Below are 20000 nucleotides of genomic sequence, written 5' to 3'. Positions count from 1 at the left end.
CCCGACCGGCGGGGCGCGGGGGGGGACGACGCGGGGCGGCCGGGCGAGGCGCGCGCCCCGCCGCCGACATCACCGCCACCGCGGCCCCCCCTTCGCTCGCTCGCGGGAGAAAGGACTACGCCTCGTACGCGACGGGAAGCGAATTGGAAAGGAGACCACCCTGCCTGAACACCGGACACCCCCGTGGCTCCCTATTACGGAGAGCACGGAAGAGCCGGCCCGCCGAGGGCCCTCTCCGACGCGACCCGAAAGGCCTCATCGATCGGTAACGGGGGAAAGGGGGAGAGGAGAGCGAAGGAAGCCGAGGCCGCGCGGCCACGGTCTCGAGCCAGCCGACGGCCACGCGCGACCGCCGCCGCCCGGGGGGCGGACGGCAAGACGCGGGGCCCTGCGTGCGAGCGAGAAGGCAACGTCCGCGAGAGGTGCTCCGACGGCCTGAACACCGGCAGAACCGGCCCGCCGCGGAGCCTCTCCGACGCGCCCGGGGTGAACGCCTCAGCGGGCGCTGCCTGCGGGTCTGGATCAGTGAAACGAGCGGGGGGTGCCGCCACCCCCCCGGCTCCGCACGATTCCCTTCAGCGACAGCGACAGGACCGACCGGGGCGAAGCCGCGGCAGGCTTGACTCCCCCGGTCGCCTTTCAGCGTTCCAGAGTGCCGGACGACCGCCGCCGGCCGCCGGTCTTGCCCCTCCCCGCGGGCGGTCGCTTACCCCGGGGAAGGAGAGCAAAGGGTACAGAGAAAAAAACAGCGGAAACGGAAAAAAAACCGGTAAAAGCAAAACTCGGACACCGAAAAAAAGCTGCGAGAGCCCTGCGGACCCTCGCTCCGAGCCCTCCGGGAACGAGGGAAGCCAGGGCGGGCCAGACTCCACGGGCCCCCCCACGTACGGCCCGTGCCGGAGGAAAGGGCGAGGCGACGCCGCCTCGCCCGCCGACACCCTCCTCACCGGCACCTCGGGGAACGGAAGAACGAACCGCCGCCGGCTCGGGAACCCTCCGCTCTCTGCCCTCCCGCCGCGGCGGGCTCCGGCTTAGGGCCGGAGGGAAAAAGGACGAGGCGACGCCGCCTCGCCCGCCGGCAACCTTCTCTCCTCCTCGGCGGCACCCCTGCTCCGGGACGGAGGAACGAGCCGACGCCGGCTCGGGAACCCTCCGCCCGCCGCCCCCCCCCGGGCTGGCCGGCCACCGGCACCGGCCACCCGCGCTCTCCCCCGCGCCGCGGCGGGCTCCGGCTTAGGGCCGGAGGGAAAAAGGACGAGGCGACGCCGCCTCGCCCGCCGGCAACCCTCTCTCCTCCTCGGCGGCACCCCTGCTCCGGGACGGAGGAACGAGCCGACGCCGGCTCGGGAACCCTCCGCCCGCCGCCCCCCCCGGGCTGGCCGGCCACCGGCACCGGCCACCCGCGCTCTCCCCCGCGCCGCGGCGGGCTCCGGCTTAGGGCCGGAGGGAAAAAGGACGAGGCGACGCCGCCTCGCCCGCCGGCAACCCTCTCTCCTCCTCGGCGGCACCCCTGCTCCGGGACGGAGGAACGAGCCGACGCCGGCTCGGGAACCCTCCGCCCGCCGCCCCCCCCGGGCTGGCCGGCCACCGGCACCGGCCACCCGCGCTCTCCCCCGCGCCGCGGCGGGCTCCGGCTTAGGGCCGGAGGGAAAAAGGACGAGGCGACGCCGCCTCGCCCGCCGGCAACCCTCTCTCCTCCTCGGCGGCACCCCTGCTCCGGGACGGAGGAACGAGCCGACGCCGGCTCGGGAACCCTCCGCCCGCCGCCCCCCCCGGGCTGGCCGGCCACCGGCACCGGCCACCCGCGCTCTCCCCCGCGCCGCGGCGGGCTCCGGCTTAGGGCCGGAGGGAAAAAGGACGAGGCGACGCCGCCTCGCCCGCCGGCAACCCTCTCTCCTCCTCGGCGGCACCCCTGCTCCGGGACGGAGGAACGAGCCGACGCCGGCTCGGGAACCCTCCGCCCGCCGCCCCCCCCGGGCTGGCCGGCCACCGGCACCGGCCACCCGCGCTCTCCCCCGCGCCGCGGCGGGCTCCGGCTTAGGGCCGGAGGGAAAAAGGACGAGGCGACGCCGCCTCGCCCGCCGGCAACCCTCTCTCCTCCTCGGCGGCACCCCTGCTCCGGGACGGAGGAACGAGCCGACGCCGGCTCGGGAACCCTCCGCCCGCCGCCCCCCCCGGGCTGGCCGGCCACCGGCACCGGCCACCCGCGCTCTCCCCCGCGCCGCGGCGGGCTCCGGCTTAGGGCCGGAGGGAAAAAGGACGAGGCGACGCCGCCTCGCCCGCCGGCAACCCTCTCTCCTCCTCGGCGGCACCCCTGCTCCGGGACGGAGGAACGAGCCGACGCCGGCTCGGGAACCCTCCGCCCGCCGCCCCCCCCGGGCTGGCCGGCCACCGGCACCGGCCACCCGCGCTCTCCCCCGCGCCGCGGCGGGCTCCGGCTTAGGGCCGGAGGGAAAAAGGACGAGGCGACGCCGCCTCGCCCGCCGGCAACCCTCTCTCCTCCTCGGCGGCACCCCTGCTCCGGGACGGAGGAACGGAGCCGACGCCGGCTCGGGAACCCTCCGCCCGCCGCCCCCCCCGGGCTGGCCGGCCACCGGCACCGGCCACCCGCGCTCTCCCCCGCGCCGCGGCGGGCTCCGGCTTAGGGCCGGAGGGAAAAAGGACGAGGCGACGCCGCCTCGCCCGCCGGCAACCCTCTCTCCTCCTCGGCGGCACCCCTGCTCCGGGACGGAGGAACGAGCCGACGCCGGCTCGGGAACCCTCTGCCCGCCGCCCCCCCCCGGGCTGGCCGGCCACCGGCACCGGCCACCCGCGCTCTCCCCCGCGCCGCGGCGGGCTCCGGCTTAGGGCCGGAGGGAAAAAGGACGAGGCGACGCCGCCTCGCCCGCCGGCAACCCTCTCTCCTCCTCGGCGGCACCCCTGCTCCGGGACGGAGGAACGAGCCGACGCCGGCTCGGGAACCCTCCGCCCGCCGCCCCCCCCGGGCTGGCCGGCCACCGGCACCGGCCACCCGCGCTCTCCCCCGCGCCGCGGCGGGCTCCGGCTTAGGGCCGGAGGGAAAAAGGACGAGGCGACGCCGCCTCGCCCGCCGGCAACCTTCTCTCCTCCTCGGCGGCACCCCTGCTCCGGGACGGAGGAACGAGCCGACGCCGGCTCGGGAACCCTCCGCCCGCCGCCCCCCCCGGGCTGGCCGGCCACCGGCACCGGCCACCCGCGCTCTCCCCCGCGCCGCGGCGGGCTCCGGCTTAGGGCCGGAGAAAAAGGGTGAGGCGCCGCTCTCCTCACCCAGCCCATCATCGGGGGCCCTCCGGAGCCGAGGAAAGCCGCGGCAGGCTCTCCGCTCCCCGGCCGAATCCTGCGGCACATGCCGCCAGGATTCCCTGTCCTCATCGGGTCCCCCTCCGGGACCGGGGAAGGTGCCCCGTCTTCCCCGGCCGTACGCGTTCGAGTGCCGGCCACTGCCAACTGCCGGTCTTTGTCCTTCCCTCCCCCGCGGGATCCAGCGCTCCACTTCGCCGGGAGACCCGCGGGCGCCACCTCCGCCTCGCTAGCTCCCCTCCGGAGCCTAGCTGCTATGCCGTTCCCCTAATATGGAGATACGGTTCATCGCTCCCGGACAGCGGCAAGAACGTAGGCTCTGCCCACCGGGGAGGAGCGCCAACCACGCCGACTTTTACGATGACGTAACTGGAGGCAGCGTAAAACAGCGACCCCTTCGGCTGCTGGAAGTAGCGCTGGGGACAAAAGGTCTACCCGCCACCCCGGAACAGCGCCTAAGTCCCGCCGGAGCGAGGTAGACCTGGCGACCGGCTGCCGAGGCGGGTCAAGCGGACAGCCCTGCCGGTCCCGGAGGCGGGTAGACCTGGCAGCCCGGACCGGAGGCGGGTAGACCAGCGCGCCCAAGTCCCGCCGGAGCGAGGTAGACCTGGCGACCGGCTGCCGAGGCGGGTCAAGCGGACAGCCCTGCCGGTCCCGGAGGCGGGTAGACCTGGACGCCCGGACCGGAGGCGGGTAGACCAGCGCGCCCAAGTCCCGCCGGAGCGAGGTAGACCTGGCGACCGGCTGCCGAGGCGGGTCAAGCGGACAGCCCTGCCGGTCCCGGAGGCGGGTAGACCTGGACGCCCGGACCGGAGGCGGGTAGACCTGGACGCCCAAGTGCCGCCGGAGCGAGGTAGACCTGGCGACCGGCTGCCGAGGCGGGTCAAGCGGACAGCCCTGCCGGTCCCGGAGGCGGGTAGACCTGGCAGCCCGGACCGGAGGCGGGTAGACCTGGACGCCCAAGTGCCGCCGGAGCGAGGTAGACCTGGCGACCGGCTGCCGAGGCGGGTCAAGCGGACAGCCCTGCCGGTCCCGGAGGCGGGTAGACCTGGACGCCCGGACCGGAGGCGGGTAGACCTGGACGCCCGGACCGGTCCCGGAGGTGGGTAGACCTGGCAGCCGGCTGCCGAGGCGGGTAGACCTGGCAGCCCGGACCGGTCCCGGAGGCGGGTAGACCTGGCAGCCCCGACCGGAGGCGGGTAGACCTGGCATCCCCGACCGGAGGCGGGTAGACCTGGCAGCCCGGACCGGAGCAGGGTAGACCTGGCCGACCGGTCCCGGAGGCGGGTAGACCTGGACGCCCGGACCGGTCCCGGAGGCGGGTAGACCTGGCAGCCGGCTGCCGAGGCGGGTAGACCTGGCAGCCCGGACCGGAGGCGGGTAGACTTGGCAGCCCGGACCGGTCCCGGAGGCGGGTAGACCTGGCAGCCGGCTGCCGAGGCGGGTAGACCTGGCAGCCCGGACCGGTCCCGGAGGCGGGTAGACCTGGCACCCCGGACCGGAGGCGGGTAGACCTGGACGCCCGGACCGGAGGCGGGTAGACCTGGCCGACCGGTCCCGGAGGCGGGTAGACCTGGCAGCCGGCTGCCGAGGCGGGTAGACCTGGCAGCCCGGACCGGTCCCGGAGGCGGGTAGACCTGGCAGCCCGGACCGGTCCCGGAAGTGGGTAGACCTGGCAGCCCGGACCGGAGGCGGGTAGACCTGGACGCCCGGACCGGTCCCGGAGGCGGGTAGACCTGGCAGCCGGCTGCCGAGGCGGGTAGACCTGGCAGCCCGGACCGGTCCCGGAGGCGGGTAGACCTGGCAGCCCGGACCGGTCCCGGAGGTGGGTAGACCTGGCAGCCGGCTGCCGAGGCGGGTAGACCTGGACGCCCGGACCGGTCCCGGAGGTGGGTAGACCTGGCAGCCGGCTGCCGAGGCGGGTAGACCCACCCGGACCGGGACGGCGCGGCTGCCGTATCCCGGTTCTCCCAGGGTGGAAGGATTACGGGGGGGGCGGGTGGGGGGGGGATTATTTATACCGTGTGGGTTTTTTTTTTCCTTAACTATCGTTCTCGCCCTCGTCCCCCGATTTAAAGAGTCAAGCGTTTCCGGTACTGGGTACGCCCTGATGGGGATACAGCAGACCGAGCTGGGGGGGGGGGTGTTCGATTTTTTTTTTTTTTGGCTCTTTAATTTTCTCCCCCCTTCGCCTATTTCAAGATTCGGGCGTCTCTAATACAGGGGCAACCCTCACCCGGATCTCCCGGAGCGGCGGGGAGAGGGGGGAAGAGGAGGGGCGCGGAACAGTTGTGATTTTTTTTTTTTTTAATAGTCGTTATTGTTGCTCTTATTACTATTACTGTTACGGTCGGTTTATTGCTCCTTATGATGATGAATTACCAGTTGTTAAATAATAATCTGTTTATTTTCCCCGACGCCGCTGCTGGCGGCAAGTCTGCCTGAGCAGACTCTGGACGCCTATTTCGCTCCCCGGCCGCCGGGATCGGCGAGAGCCGGCGGCCCCCGCCGCGAGCCGCCCGGCGCCCCGCCGCGACGCGAGCTCGCCGGCCGCCGGCGGACTCGGCGACCGGCGGCCCCGATCCGGCGGCGGGTGCCGGCGCCGCCGGGCGCTCGCCGGCTTTCGCCTCTCGCGGTGGGCTTTTCCGTTCCGCTCGGTTTTGGCTCGGGGGGCTGCGAGGGGGGCGTGGGGGGGCTGAGGGCGTTGGGAGGGCTGCGCGTGTGGGCGCGCGCGGTGGGGCGGGGGTGCCGGGGCGGGTGCTTTTCCCCCGCCGCTTTGCCTCCCCGGCCGCCGGGGTCGGCGAGAGCCGGCGGCCCCCGCCGCGAGCCGCCCGGCGCCCCGCCGCGACGCGAGCTCGCCGGCCGCCGGCGGACTCGGCGACCGGCGGCCCCGATCCGGCGGCGGGTGCCGGCGCCGCCGGGCGCTCGCCGGCTTTCGCCTCTCGCGGTGGGCTTTTCCGTTCCGCTCGGTTTTGGCTCGGGGGGCTGCGAGGGGGGGCGTGGGGGGGCTGAGGGCGTTGGAGGGGCTGCGCGTGTGGGCGCGCGCGGTGGGGCGGGGGTGCCGGGGCGGGTGCTTTTCCCCCGCCGCTTTGCCTCCCCGGCCGCCGGGATCGGCGAGAGCCGGCGGCCCCCGCCGCGAGCCGCCCGGCGCCCCGCCGCGACGCGAGCTCGCCGGCCGCCGGCGGACTCGGCGACCGGCGGCCCCGATCCGGCGGCGGGTGCCGGCGCCGCCGGGCGCTCGCCGGCTTTCGCCTCTCGCGGTGGGCTTTTCCGTTCCGCTCGGTTTTGGCTCGGGGGGCTGCGAGGGGGGCGTGGGGGGGCTGAGGGCGTTGGAGGGGCTGCGCGTGTGGGCGCGCGCGGTGGGGCGGGGGTGCCGGGGCGGGTGCTTTTCCCCCCGCCGCTTTGCCTCCCCGGCCGCCGGGGTCGGCGAGAGCCGGCGGCCCCCGCCGCGAGCCGCCCGGCGCCCCGCCGCGACGCGAGCTCGCCGGCCGCCGGCGGACTCGGGGACCGGCGGCCCCGATCCGGCGGCGGGTGCCGGCGCCGCCGGGCGCTCGCCGGCTTTCGCCTCTCGCGGTGGGCTTTTCCGTTCCGCTCGGTTTTGGCTCGGGGGGCTGCGAGGGGGGGCGTGGGGGGGCTGAGGGCGTTGGAGGGGCTGCGCGTGTGGGCGCGCGCGGTGGGGCGGGGGTGCCGGGGCGGGTGCTTTTCCCCCCGCCGCTTTGCCTCCCCGGCCGCCGGGGTCGGCGAGAGCCGGCGGCCCCCGCCGCGAGCCGCCCGGCGCCCCGCCGCGACGCGAGCTCGCCGGCCGCCGGCGGACTCGGGGACCGGCGGCCCCGATCCGGCGGCGGGTGCCGGCGCCGCCGGGCGCTCGCCGGCTTTCGCCTCTCGCGGTGGGCTTTTCCGTTCCGCTCGGTTTTGGCTCGGGGGGCTGCGAGGGGGGGCGTGGGGGGGCTGAGGGCGTTGGAGGGGCTGCGCGTGTGGGCGCGCGCGGTGGGGCGGGGGTGCCGGGGCGGGTGCTTTTCCCCCGCCGCTTTGCCTCCCCGGCCGCCGGGGTCGGCGAGAGCCGGCGGCCCCCGCCGCGAGCCGCCCGGCGCCCCGCCGCGACGCGAGCTCGCCGGCCGCCGGCGGACTCGGCGACCGGCGGCCCCGATCCGGCGGCGGGTGCCGGCGCCGCCGGGCGCTCGCCGGCTTTCGCCTCTCGCGGTGGGCTTTTCCGTTCCGCTCGGTTTTGGCTCGGGGGGCTGCGAGGGGGGCGTGGGGGGGCTGAGGGCGTTGGGAGGGCTGCGCGTGTGGGCGCGCGCGGTGGGGCGGGGGTGCCGGGGCGGGTGCTTTTCCCCCCGCCGCTTTGCCTCCCCGGCCGCCGGGGTCGGCGAGAGCCGGCGGCCCCCGCCGCGAGCCGCCCGGCGCCCCGCCGCGACGCGAGCTCGCCGGCCGCCGGCGGACTCGGGGACCGGCGGCCCCGATCCGGCGGCGGGTGCCGGCGCCGCCGGGCGCTCGCCGGCTTTCGCCTCTCGCGGTGGGCTTTTCCGTTCCGCTCGGTTTTGGCTCGGGGGGCTGCGGGCGGGGGGGAGAGGGGGGCTGTGTGAGGTCTTTGCGGGGGGGGAGGGGGTTGTGGGTGTACGCGCGGCGGGATGGGGGAGATTTTCCCCCTCGCCGTCATTTTCCCCCTTCTCCCCTTCCCCCCCTCCGCGGAGCAGCGGGGCGGGGGAGCGGGGGGTGGGCCCGCAGCTGCGCGCCCTGCGCATGCGCGAGTGTCCCCCCCACCCCCCGCCCGCGGTTGAAAGGCGGGGGTTCCCGCCGCGCTAACGGTCGCGGGCTCATTGGCGCCAAAGGCAGGGAAGGGAAAGGAGGGGATGCCGCTGCGGCAGCAGGCGAGAGCGCTCGGCGAGCAGGCGGGGAGCCCGGCGCAGAGGTAGGCAGGGGAGAGGGCGTGCGGGGCGCGGTCTCTCTTTTCGGAGAAAATTCCCGCTTGGCTCGGTTGCGGTTCTTTTCCTTCCTTCCTTCTGTCGGTTGGCAACCCGCGGCAGGGGCGGGCGGGCGGGCTGAAGGAGCGACCGGCCGTCCCCGCCGCCCGAGAAAGCAGGGCGGGAGCCGGGGCACGGGCAGGGCGGGGTAGAGACTCGGCAGCCGGGGTCAGAGACCGGTCGCGCCGCCGGGATTCCCCTCTCCCGCCGGGGCGCGGAGCCGGCGGGGGCTCCGCTGGGTCCTAAAGTCTCCCGTCGTCTTTCCCCGGGAGCGGCGAAACCTGCGGGCGGGAGGAGGAGCGGGTGGCCGGATTCGCCGTGAAGCGGGCGGTGGACGGGGGTGGGGGGGCGGCTTGAGGGCAAGAGGGGGGCCGGTGGGGGGGCGAGTTTCGCTCTCTGCGCGCAGCGCGCGTCTGCCTCTGCCGCGCGCGAGGAGTTCGGGGAGGGGGGGGCTGTTGGGGGGTGCGGCGGCAGACGGGGGGGGTTCGGGCTGGGTGGGGGGGGGTGGGGAGGGGGTCGGCGGGAGCGTGTTTCTCTCTGCGTGCGCGCGTTTCTGCCTCTGCCGCCGGGATTCCCTTCTCCCGCCGGGGCGCGGAGCCGGCGGGGGCTCCGCTGGGTCCTAAAGTCTCCCGTCGTCTTTCCCCGGGAGCGGCGAAACCTGCGGGCGGGAGGAGGAGCGGGTGGCCGGATTCGCCGTGAAGCGGGCGGTGGACGGGGGTGGGGGTGGGGGGGCGGCTTGAGGGCAAGAGGGGGGCCGGTGGGGGGGCGAGTTTCGCTCTCTGCGCGCGCGCGCGTCTGCCTCTGCCGCGCGCGAGGAGTTCGGGGAGGGGGGGGCTGTTGGGGGGTGCGGCGGCAGACGGGGGGGGGTTCGGGCTGGTGGGGGGGGCGAGGGGGGTCGGCGGGGGGGGGATTTCCGCTCTTTGCTTTGCGTGCGCGCGTACCTGCCTCTGCCGCGCGCGAGGAGTTCGGGGAGGGGGGGGCTGTTGGGGGGTGCGGCGGCAGACGGGGGGGGGTTCGGGCTGGTGGGGGGGCCGAGGGGGGTCGGCGGGGGGGGATTTCCGCTCTTTGCTTTGCGTGCGCGCGTACCTGCCTCTGCCGCGCGCGAGGAGTTCGGGGAGGGGGGGGCTGTTGGGGGGTGCGGCGGCAGACGGGGGGGTTCGGGCTGGGGGGCCTGCCGGGGCAGGCCCGCGTCCGTGGGCACGCGGTGGGCGGTGGCCGCGTGCGCGCAGGTGCGTGCCCGAGCGCGTGCGGCGGCAGGCGAGGGGTTCGGTTCCGGGGGCCTGCCGGGGGATGAGAGCGCGCTTGCGCGAAGCGAAAAGGCCCCGTAACGCTCTCGCTAACGTCGCCTTCTCTGTTACAGCCCGCCGGGTCGGCCGCGCCGATGTCCGGCTGCCACCCGTGCCCGCCTGCGGGCGCGGCCGCTCGGCTCTTCTGCCGGTCGAAACCCCGTCCCTGGGAAAGCAGCAGCAGCAGCCGCCGCCGCCGCCAGGGCCGTGTGCCCGGGCAGGGGCTGCCGGAGAGCCGGGCCGCCCTCCTGAGAAACGTCCGCCGTCGGCGGGAAGGGTGAGAACTGCCGAGAGGACGGTAAGGTAAGGCCCCGGCGGCCCGAGGCCAAGGGGGGGAACCGCTCCCTTCGCCGGCAGGGCGCCGTCGAGAGCCCCGCCGTCTCCCCCGGAGGGCTCGGCGCGCGTAAGACCCCCACGATCCCGGCCGTTAGAGCGTGCCCTGAAGGGAAGCCTCCCCCGGTCCTCCGTGCTCCGGTTGGGGGGGGGGTGGTGTGTGGTGGTGGTGGTGGGTGGGTGTGTGTGTCCAGTGCTTGGTGCCGGAGGCCGTCGGGAGAGCGACCGCAGCCTTCTCCGCCCGAGAGCCGCTGTCGGGAGGAATAGCCCTGAGCTCTCTTCTTCCTCATGCCCCCAGCCCCAGGTGCAGGCGGCCCCTCCGCGCCGAGGGCAGTTCTGTGGAGCAGCGTAAGCTAGCGTCCGGCTTGGAGATTCTCACGGCTGGCTTCTCTTCGGTACGTTCCAGTTCCTCAAACTTTTCCAGCGGGCGGGGGGGGGGAAGGGGGAAAAGCGCTTCTCCAACAGTCTGTCCCGGCAGCGCCACAGCGTCGTGGGCCGGAGAACCCGAAGGAGGCTCGTCTCGCCGCCTCACGGCATCGGCTCCGTCTGCGCCTTTCTTCGCGAGGGTTCCTCTAAGTCGGTCTCAGAAGCCGGGGTTACGGTGAGCTCGCTCCGGTAAGGAGCTCTTCCCTCGCTGCCTTCTGCCGTCGTCACACACGCGCCCCCCCCCCGCCGCTGCCTTCGGGCCGTCCGCCTAGCGGGGAAGCTAAAGAGAAGGCCGGCCGGCCCGCCCCGTATTTAAAAAACACGCTCGCGCTCTTCCCCACAGGGAGCTGCCGATCTCCCGCCGTAGCGATAAGCGAAGGGATTTCTCCGAGCCGCCGCGTGGCTCCCGAGTTCCTCCGGCTCACGAGAGGGTAGGTCTGGGTGGTGCGGGAGTCGGGAACGTATCCCGGGAGAGCGCAAGCGCCTGCTCTGCCTGCAGAGGCGTCTCTCGCGCGTCCCCCGGAGCAGACCGGGCTCTCGTTTTTCACCGGGCTCTCGCCGGGAGCGATTCCGCCCCTTTGGGCGGCTGGAGAGCGTTTGTCTGTCTCCTGCGTGTTAGGGTCCCGAGGGCGCCTCGAGGACCCCGACGACCTTCGCCTGGCACCTGCGCCCGCACCCACCCGCCGCCGGCTCGCCTCTCGGGACTCGGCTGGCGTGCCCGTCCCCGCCCGTTTCAAGGGGCGGAGAGGGAGCTCTCCTCAGGTAAGGCGGCGTTTGCTTCCTAGCCGGGCTTTTGCTTTCAGCCGAAACTTTCCGCTTCCCGTTCTTCGTCGCGCCGGTCGGAGGCTCGAAAGCGTCCGTCAGCGGGGACGACGAAGGTCTGGGCCGCTCTAACGATGGGGCGCGCGCCCGCGAGGCTGCCGGGCTCTCTCTCCCTTTCCCGGCGTCGGCTCCCCTTTAGCGGCGTTGCGGAGCCGAAGCGGTTCTCCTGGACGCGGGCGGGACGGTAAGTAAGGCGTTGCGGGGACCCGGCTCCTTGCCGCGTAGGGCGTGTAAACGGCACCGTGCTTTTCCGCTTTTCCGGCTGGCGCGGCCGCGAGAAGGGTCGCACTTCTTCCCTTCCGTGGGCGGCGGACGCGCAGCTACGGCTGCCGGGCCGCTCTCGCCGAATGCCTCGCCTCTCGTCCGGTCCGATCCCCGCGGCCCGACCGCCTGAAGGTTTGCGCAAAGCCCCGGGCAAGGCCGCGTCGGTTTGCACGTCCCCGCGTCGGCCACGGGAAATATTTTGGCGGTCCCTCGACGAAGGGGTGAACTCGACGAGGCGCTTTGAGTCTTTCGGGTGGCTGCTGCCGTTGCTGTTCCGAAGAGCGGTCCGGGTGAGAGCGCGGGCGGTCGAGAGGCCTCCTGTGACCCGGTAGAGCCGGGTACTCGTCTGCCGAGGCGGGCTTGTTCTCTCGCCTCCCGGTGCGGGTGTCTATAGGTCAGAGGGCAGCGAGATGGCTCCTGCCAAAGGAAAGGCTGACGTTTCTAGCGACGCGAGGAAACGAAAAGCCCTTCCCGCAGCTTGCCGATACAACTCGCCGGGGGCGGCGGCGGCGGCGGCGGCGCGTTTTGTCGGGCCGAGCGGCGGCCTTCTCGTGGGGGGGTGGGGGGAGGAGGCTCGGCGGCCCGAAGCCAGCCGTAGTCCGTGACGGCGCCTAGGTCGCCGTGACTCCCCTACGACGGTATCTGCCCTGACGTCCCTCCCTTCCTCTCTCCCCTCCAGCGTCCGGGTCTCGAGGAGAAGCAGGAGAGCGCCTTTCCGCCCCCCGCAGAAAGCAGCGGCTTCGCCCGAGGCCGGGCCCCCCCGCGTCGAGGTAGCCCGCCGACGTGCCGCCGCCGCGCCCGGGAGAGGTGGGTCAGGTAGGGGTCAGGACCGAGGCGGGGGGAAGGCGAGAGGGCCGCGCCACCCCCCCGGCCCGCTCGCGCCGGCTCTTGCGGGAAGGCCCACGTCCCACCCCACGTCCTGCCCCACAGGCCCCTTCTCTGCCCCACATCCCCCGTAACGGGATGAGAACCCCCTCCCTCTGCCCCACATGCTGCCCCACGGGCCCCTTCTCTGCCCCACATCCCCCCCAACGGCACCACACCCCCCTCTCTCTGCCCCACATCCTGCCCCACAGGCCCCTTCTCTGCCCCACATCCCCCCCAACGGCACCACACCCCCCTCCCTCTGCCCCACATCCTGCCCCACAGGCCCCTTCTCTGCCCCACATCCCCCGTAACGGGATCAGAACCCCCTCCCTCTGCCCCACATCCTGCCCCACAGGCCCCTTCTCTGCCCCACATCCCCCCCAACAGCACCACACCCCCCTCCCTCTGCCCCACATCCTGCCCCACAGGCCCCTTCTCTGCCCCACATGCCCCCGTAACGGGATCAGAACCCCCTCCCTCTGCCCCACATCCTGCCCCACAGGCCCCTTCTCTGCCCCACATTCCCCCCAACGGCACCACACCCCCCTCCCTCTGCCCCACATCCTGCCCCACAGGCCCCCTCTCTGCCCCACATCCTGCCCCACAGGCCCCTTCTCTGCCCCACATCCCCCCCAACGGCACCACACCCCCCTCCCTCTGCCCCACATCCTGCCCCACAGGCCCCTTCTCTGCCCCACATCCCCCGTAACGGGATCAGAACCCCCTCCCTCTGCCCCACATCCTGCCCCACAGGCCCCTTCTCTGCCCCACATCCCCCCCAACAGCACCACACCCCCCTCCCTCTGCCCCACATCCTGCCCCACAGGCCCCTTCTCTGCCCCACATGCCCCCGTAACGGGATCAGAACCCCCTCCCTCTGCCCCACATCCTGCCCCACAGGCCCCTTCTCTGCCCCACATGCCCCCGTAACGGGATCAGAACCACCTCCCTCTGCCCCGCATCCTGCCCCACAGGCCCCTTCTCTGCCCCACATCCCCTGTAACGGGATGAGAACCCCCTCCCTCTGCCCCACATCCTGCCCCACAGGCCCCTTCTCTGCCCCACATTCCCCCGTAACGGGATCAGAACCCCCTCCCTCTGCCCCGCATCCTGCCCCACAGGCCCCTTCTCTGCCCCACATGCCCCCGTAACGGGATCAGAACCCCCTCCCTCTGCCCCGCATCCTGCCCCACAGCCCCCTTCTCTGCCCCACATCCCCCGTAACGGGATGAGAACCCCCTCCCTCTGCCCCACATCCTGCCCCACAGGCCCCTTCTCTGCCCCACATCCCCCCCAACAGCACCACACCCCCCCTCCCTCTGCCCCACATCCTGCCCCACAGGCCCCTTCTCTGCCCCACATTCCCCCGTAACGGGATCAGAACCCCCTCCCTCTGCCCCGCATCCTGCCCCACAGGCCCCTTCTCTGCCCCACATCCCCCGTAACGGGATGAGAACCCCCTCCCTCTGCCCCACATCCTGCCCCACAGGCCCCTTCTCTGCCCCACATCCCCCCCAACAGCACCACACCCCCCTCCCTCTGCCCCACATCCTGCCCCACAGCCCCCTTCTCTGCCCCAAGTCCCCCATAACGGGATGAGAACCCCCTCCCCCTGCCCCACATCCTGCCCCACAGGCCCCTTCTCTGCCCCACATCCCCCCCAACAGCACCACACCCCCCTCCCTCTGCCCCACATCCTGCCCCACAGCCCCCTTCTCTGCCCCAAGTCCCCCATAACGGGATGAGAACCCCCTCCCCCTGCCCCACATCCTGCCCCACAGGCCCCTTCTCTGCCCCACATGCCCCCCAACAGCACCAGAACCCCCTCCCTCTGCCCCGCATCCTGCCCCCCAACAGCACCAGAACCCCCTCCCTCTGCCCCGCATCCTGCCCCACAGGCCCCTTCTCTGCCCCACATCCCCCGTAACGGGATCAGAACGCCCTCCCTCTGCCCCACATCCTGCCCCACAGGCCCCTTCTCTGCCCCACATCCCCCGTAACGGGATCAGAACGCCCTCCCTCTGCCCCACATCCTGCCCCACAGGCCCCTTCTCTGCCCCACATGCCTCCGTAACGGGATCAGAACCCCCTCCCTCTGCCCCACATCCTGCCCCACAGGCCCCTTCTCTGCCCCACATGCCCCCGTAACGGGATCAGAACGCCCTCCCTCTGCCCCACATCCTGCCCCACAGGCCCCTTCTCTGCCCCACATGCCCCCGTAACGGGATCAGAACCCCCTCCCTCTGCCCCACATCCTGCCCCACAGGCCCCTTCTCTGCCCCACATGCCCCCCAACAGCACCAGAACCCCCTCCCTCTGCCCCGCATCCTGCCCCACAGGCCTCTTCTCTGCCCCACATCCCCCCCAACGGCACCAGAACCCCCTCCCTCTGCCCCGCATCCTGCCCCACAGGCCCCTTCTCTGCCCCACATGCCCCCGTAACGGGATCAGAACCCCCTCCCTCTGCCCCACATCCTGCCCCACAGGCCCCTTCTCTGCCCCACATTCCCCCGTAACGGGATCAGAACCACCTCCCTCTGCCCCGCATCCTGCCCCACAGGCCCCTTCTCTGCCCCACATCCCCTGTAACGGGATGAGAACCCCCTCCCTCTGCCCCACATCCTGCCCCACAGGCCCCTTCTCTGCCCCACATTCCCCCGTAACGGGATCAGAACCCCCTCCCTCTGCCCCGCATCCTGCCCCACAGGCCCCTTCTCTGCCCCACATGCCCCCGTAACGGGATCAGAACCCCCTCCCTCTGCCCCGCATCCTGCCCCACAGCCCCCTTCTCTGCCCCACATCCCCCGTAACGGGATGAGAACCCCCTCCCTCTGCCCCACATCCTGCCCCACAGGCCCCTTCTCTGCCCCACATCCCCCCCAACAGCACCACACCCCCCTCCCTCTGCCCCACATCCTGCCCCACAGGCCCCTTCTCTGCCCCACATTCCCCCGTAACGGGATCAGAACCCCCTCCCTCTGCCCCGCATCCTGCCCCACAGGCCCCTTCTCTGCCCCACATCCCCCGTAACGGGATGAGAACCCCCTCCCTCTGCCCCACATCCTGCCCCACAGGCCCCTTCTCTGCCCCACATCCCCCCCAACAGCACCACACCCCCCTCCCTCTGCCCCACATCCTGCCCCACAGCCCCCTTCTCTGCCCCAAGTCCCCCATAACGGGATGAGAACCCCCTCCCCCTGCCCCACATCCTGCCCCACAGGCCCCTTCTCTGCCCCACATCCCCCCCAACAGCACCACACCCCCCTCCCTCTGCCCCACATCCTGCCCCACAGCCCCCTTCTCTGCCCCAAGTCCCCCATAACGGGATGAGAACCCCCTCCCCCTGCCCCACATCCTGCCCCACAGGCCCCTTCTCTGCCCCACATGCCCCCCAACAGCACCAGAACCCCCTCCCTCTGCCCCGCATCCTGCCCCCCAACAGCACCAGAACCCCCTCCCTCTGCCCCGCATCCTGCCCCACAGGCCCCTTCTCTGCCCCACATCCCCCGTAACGGGATCAGAACGCCCTCCCTCTGCCCCACATCCTGCCCCACAGGCCCCTTCTCTGCCCCACATCCCCCGTAACGGGATCAGAACGCCCTCCCTCTGCCCCACATCCTGCCCCACAGGCCCCTTCTCTGCCCCACATGCCTCCGTAACGGGATCAGAACCCCCTCCCTCTGCCCCACATCCTGCCCCACAGGCCCCTTCTCTGCCCCACATGCCCCCGTAACGGGATCAGAACGCCCTCCCTCTGCCCCACATCCTGCCCCACAGGCCCCTTCTCTGCCCCACATGCCCCCGTAACGGGATCAGAACCCCCTCCCTCTGCCCCACATCCTGCCCCACAGGCCCCTTCTCTGCCCCACATGCCCCCCAACAGCACCAGAACCCCCTCCCTCTGCCCCGCATCCTGCCCCACAGGCCTCTTCTCTGCCCCACATCCCCCCCAACGGCACCAGAACCCCCTCCCTCTGCCCCGCATCCTGCCCCACAGGCCTCTTCTCTGCCCCACATCCCCCGTAACGGGATCAGAACCCCTTCCCTCTGCCCCACATCCTGCCCCACAGGCCCCTTCTCTGCCCCACACCCCCCGTAACGGGATCAGAACCCCCTCCCTCTGCCCCACATCCTGCCCCACGGGCCCCTTCTCTGCCCCACATGCCCCCGTAACGGGATCAGAACCCCCTCCCTCTGCCCCACATCCTGCCCCACGGGCCCCTTCTCTGCCCCACATCCCCCCCAACAGCACCACACCCCCCTCCCTCTGCCCCACATGCTGCCCCACAGCCCCCTTCTCTGCCCCAAGTCCCCCATAACGGGATGAGGACCCCCTCCCTCTGCCCCACATCCTGCCCCACAGGCCCCTTCTCTGCCCCACACCCCCCGTAACGGGATGAGAACCCCCTCCCTCTGCCCCACATCCTGCCCCACAGCCCCCTTCTCTGCCCCACATCCCCCGTAACGGGATGAGAACCCCCTCCCTCTGCCCCGCATCCTGCCCCACAGGCCTCTTCTCTGCCCCACATGCCCCCGTAACGGGATCAGAACCCCCTCCCTCTGCCCCACATGCTGCCCCACGGGCCCCTTCTCTGCCCCACATCCCCCCCAACAGCACCACACCCCCCTCCCTCTGCCCCACATGCTGCCCCACAGCCCCCTTCTCTGCCCCAAGTCCCCCATAACGGGATGAGAACCCCCTCCCTCTGCCCCACATCCTGCCCCACAGGCCCCTTCTCTGCCCCACATGCCCCCCAACAGCACCAGAACCCCCTCCCTCTGCCCCGCATCCTGCCCCCCAACAGCACCACACCCCCCTCCCTCTGCCCCACATGCTGCCCCACAGCCCCCTTCTCTGCCCCAAGTCCCCCCTAACGGGATGAGGACCCCCTCCCTCTGCCCCGCCCCACATCCTGCCCCACAGGCCGGCGGATGGAGAAGAAGCCCCCCCCCGGGGAGAGGCAGCCGGGGCGCCGGGCCGCCTCAAGTCGCCCGCCGCCCTCCCTCGGGCTGGGGCCGGGGGACGCCCGAGGAACCAGACGGGGCCAGAAAGGCAACGAAGAGGCGGCGCTCGACCGAAGAAAGGACGGAAGAAACGGACCCGGGAACAAATGAGTTCTAACGGACGGTGCCCGTAAGAATTAAAGGAAGGAAGGCAGGAACGCGAGCGAGCCAGCGGCTGGGCGCGGGCGGGGCGTGCGCCCGCCTGTCTGTCCGCGGGACTCTCGGGGCGGCGGGGGGCTCGGGGCGGAGGGCCTTCCTCGGGGAGGGGAGGATGGCGACGCGCCGAGGCCGCGGCGAGACGGAGAGGAACGACGCGCGCGCGCGCACCCCCCCCCCCACCTCCCCCCGACCCTACCCCCCAGAAGTACAAAATAAAAGAAAGAAATAATGAGAAAAACAGAGACGGGGGGGCGTGTGTGGTGTGGGGGTGTGTGGGGGGGGGGGGGGAGGGGGGGCACAGACGGGGGGCACGGGGAGGAACAACGCATGCGCGCGCAGGCCCCCCACCCCCCATGAAATAAACAAACAAATACATTTCAAAAAAAGTAAAACATAACACTAAAGAAAAAGACGGGGGCGGGGTGGAGGAATACGCGCACGCCACCCTCGACCCCACCCCCAGCCCACCCCCCGAAAACTAATAAATAAATAAATAATACAAAGGCGGGGGGGGGGGAACAATACACGGGCATGCGCGCGCACACCCCCCCCCCCCCCCCCCGAAATAAATAAATAAATAAATAGATTGATTAATTTTAAAAATTTAGAAAATAATTTAAAAAAAGACACGGGGGAGGGGGGGGCGGCCCGGGGTGGAGAGCAATACGCACGCGCACACCACCCCCCACCCCACCCCACTACATAAATGAATAAATAAATAAATTCTGAGACAAAACAGGTAAGGGTGGGGTGGGGGGAGGGTATGGGGGGTGGGGAAGAAACGATACGCGGCCGCGCCCATGCGCGCCCCCCCCTTTAAATAAATAAGCGAATGAATCAATGAATATAAAATCCGGGGGGGGGGGGGTGGGCTTGGTGGAATAATACACGCGCGCGCGCGCGCCCCCCCCCCCACCCCCCCGCGCCCCCCCCCCCCCCAAAACCTACTAAATGAATAAATAATGAGAAAAAGGGGGGGGACGGACACGACGACGACGACGACGACGACGACAACACGCGCGCGCGCGCACCCCCTACGTAATAAACGAATGAAGGAAGGAACGAATGAATGAAAGAAACGGGGGGGGGGGGGGTGGGGGGGGGCGAGGGAGGAACGATACACAGACGCGCGTGCGCACGCTCCCACCCCCCCACCCCCCCCCACCCCACCCCCCCCGTTTAATTAAATAAATAAAGAAAACCGAACAGAACGGGGGGGGAGGGGAGAGGGGAGAGGAACAGAGGGGAGAGGGGAGAGGAACAACGCACACCCGCCCACCCCCGCCCCCCCCGCAAATGAAAAGTAACTAACTAACTAAATAAAACCAGACAGACAGAACGGGGGGAGGGGAGGTTGGGGGCGCCGGAACAGGACACACACACGCGCGCCCCCCCCCCGCCCGAATGAACGAATAAACACATAAACGGGAAAATTAAACTAAATAAATAAGTGAAATAACATTTTAAAAAATTATAAAAAAAAAAAAAACACGAAAAAAGAAGACGGGGGGGGGGGGGGCGGGGAGGAACAACGCGTATGCAAATAAATAAATAAATGAATGAAATTTGAAAGAAAGAAGACGCCCCCCGCCCCGGGGGGGAACGACCGGCACCCCTCCGCCCCCCACCCCCCCCACCCCCCCCCACCCCCCCCCCCCCCGAGAAAAAAAAAAAGCGATAGAAGAAAAGAATTAAAAAGGACAAGACAAAAATGTACAAAAAGAATGAAAGGAAGAAAAAAAAAAAGGAAAAAAAAAAGAGTCGCCACCGATAGGGGGGCGGGGGGGGCGAGTCGCCGGGGCGGGGGGCGGGGGGGGGGGGGGGGGGGGGGGGGCGGGGGGGGCGCGGTGAACGGGAAGGAACACCAGGTCTAGCCCCGCCGCGGAAAATAGACTCGCCGCGGGGGGCGAGTCGCCGGGGGGGGGGGGGGGGGGGGGGCGCGGGGGGGGGGGTGGTTGGGTGGGGCGCGGTGAACGGGAAGGAACACCAGGTCTAGCCCGGCCGCGGAAAATAGACTCGCCGCGGGGGGCGAGTCGCCGGGGGGGGCGGGGGGGGGGCTGGGGGGGGAAGAAAAAAGGAAAAAAAGGAATAAAAATTGTAAGCCAAGGGAGGAAAAAAGAAAATCTAAAAATAAAAAAAAATTTAAAAAAAAAAAAAAACGGAAAAAAATGAATAAAAATTGTAAGCCGACGGAGGAATAAACAAAATCTAAAAACAAACAAACAAAAAAAAAAATTAAAAAAAAATAAATAAAATAAAAATGGAAAAAAATGAATAAAAATTGTAAGCCGACGGAGGAATAAACAAAATCTAAAAATAAAAAAAAATTAAAAAAAAGGAAAAAATTAATAAAAATTGTAAGCAAAGGAAGGAAGAAACAAAATCTAAAATTAAAAAAAAATTTTGAAAAAATTAAAAAAAAAGGAAAAAAAATAATAAAAATTGTAAGCGAACGGAGGAATAAACAAAATCTAAAAATAAAAAGAAATTAAAAAAAAAATAAAAAAAATAAAAATGGAAAAAATTAGTAATTGTAAGCCGACGGAGGAATAAACAAAAT

Source organism: Numenius arquata, unplaced genomic scaffold, assembly GCF_964106895.1.
Source record: "Numenius arquata unplaced genomic scaffold, bNumArq3.hap1.1 HAP1_SCAFFOLD_439, whole genome shotgun sequence".
Classification (NCBI taxonomy): Eukaryota; Metazoa; Chordata; class Aves; order Charadriiformes; family Scolopacidae; genus Numenius; species Numenius arquata.
This window is presented reverse-complemented; position numbering follows the sequence as displayed.